This window comes from Dasypus novemcinctus, chromosome 2, assembly GCF_030445035.2.
Source record: "Dasypus novemcinctus isolate mDasNov1 chromosome 2, mDasNov1.1.hap2, whole genome shotgun sequence".
In the NCBI taxonomy this organism is placed as follows: Eukaryota; Metazoa; Chordata; class Mammalia; order Cingulata; family Dasypodidae; genus Dasypus; species Dasypus novemcinctus.
This window is the reverse complement of record NC_080674.1, coordinates 43,930,845-43,932,717: the sequence shown is the minus strand read 5'-3', so window position 1 is coordinate 43,932,717 and position 1,873 is coordinate 43,930,845. Positions and strand designations below refer to the sequence as shown.

Here is a 1,873-nt window from a genome sequence, read left to right as displayed (position 1 = left end):
TCAAGATCAGCTATAGTCAGTCTCGCACTTTGTGTGCCCACCCTGGGCTGGTAGCTCCTCCAAGAACTTAAGGAAAAACGTTGCACTGGTAGAAAGTAAATTCCACCCAAATCCTTTTTTATTTTTTATTTTTTTTAATTTTTTTATTTTTTATTGACTTTGTAATAATATTACATTAAAAATATATATGTGAGGTCCCATTCAACCCCACCCCCCCACCCCCCCCTCTCCCCCCCCCCCAACAACACTCGTTCCCATCATCATGACACATCCATTGGACACCCAAATCCTTTTTTAATGTCCCATTTGTGTCTTGCGATAAATATTTATTAAAGGAATTTTTCACCTTGCTTTGACTCTCCCCTTCATCTCTCTTTTGTTGCTCATGATCTTGATGCATGATTCACTTGCACGGGCGCTGGCTCGCTATGCAGTGCTTGGCTCACTGAGCAGACACTGGCTCACCATGTGGGCACTCGCTCGGGCACTCAGTTCACTGCACGGGCACATTTTTTTAACCAGGAGTACCCGGGGATCAAACCCACATTCTCCCATATGGTAGGCAGAAGCCCAATCACTTGAGCCACATCCACTTCCCTAGTTATTTTCTTTTAATTTATTTTTCAGGGGAAAGTGTGAACAGTTCCCCACTACCACAAATTATGCAGTTGAATTTCCCCCATTGGAGGAAATCACAGTGATCAGCACATCTGGAAAGCAATGGATAAGCCTTGCCCTGGGAAAACCACCTTCCTGATCATGGTATCTCCCTGCCAGGTAAGTATATTTTCTTTTAAATTTTGAGAATATATATATATATATGTGTGTGTATATATATATATATTTTTTCTGTTAATACAGTGAAAGCCCCACACAATTTGATCAGAAATCCTAAAAACAAACTAAAATCTGTCAGCATTCCTTCTATTGTGTGTGAGATGATGAGTGGAGTGCTGAGTGCTGTCATGGACACGTCTTTAGGAGCAGGGACAGAGAAGGCAGTAATCTTCTCACTAAGATGAAGCCTCTGAAATGGCGTGCCTAGGACAGAAGAATTTTGCTCTTTGGCTGGGTGTGGAGTGAACAGAAGTTACATCACATTGTGTTTCACCATTAGAGTCCCTGCCTCGCCCCACCCCCTCCACTTGTGTGGGAGGTTTTTTTTTTTTTTTAAATCTCTTATTGCCTTTTCTTCTTCCTGTGTTTCATCCTTTGCTGCATGTTTCCCCCTTTCTGTTTGGCTCTTGTTGTTTAGACCAAACATGTTATCATTGTTATTTTACTTTTTAAAAATTCTTTATTTCATTTTGTATTTTCTGGTTTACCTTAATTTTCAGTGAATAGGACCTTGCTCTTTCCTAAAATAAATGAAGACAAAGTTACATTGAGTTTCATGTATATGATTACTGATTTATATTTTTCCTCCGGGTAAAAGGTTTGCAAAACCAAAAACAAACAAAGCAATGAAAACCAAAAAGCAAACAAACAAAATCTTTACCTTAATGATAAAAGATGTGAGTGACCACTGAGGCATTGGCATAATATCCGGGACAGGGGTAATGCAAATGATTTTACTCCCTCTTAGAGGCAAGTAACACTCTGAATTAGCAAGTTTTACTTCATTTTCCTCAGGAACATGGGGCTGGGTTTGGACTTTTAGAACAAGAATCTAAGGCTTAGGAGAACATTGGAGGAATCTGAAGGTGGGGACTGTGCTGAGGAGATGCTCAAGCAGGCAGACACTCTGCCTCCCCTTTACCTTTGCTAAGCAACTCCCTGCTTGGCTTTTTAACATATTAACCTTAGCATGAAGTTTCAGTTGTTGAAATGCTTCTCTGATGATCTCAAGCTCATGTAACCTCTTCATTTTACT

The 1,873-nt window shown here is 40.2% G+C and overlaps 1 non-coding gene across 1 annotated transcript; it reads right to left on the bottom strand.

The window, feature by feature from the left end:
* Positions 1 to 625: 625 nt before the first annotated feature.
* LOC131275681 (U1 spliceosomal RNA) lies at positions 626 to 785 on the bottom strand. The gene has a single exon (XR_009183138.1). It is a non-coding gene; the product is annotated as a U1 spliceosomal RNA (small nuclear RNA).
* Positions 786 to 1,873: the final 1,088 nt, after the last annotated feature.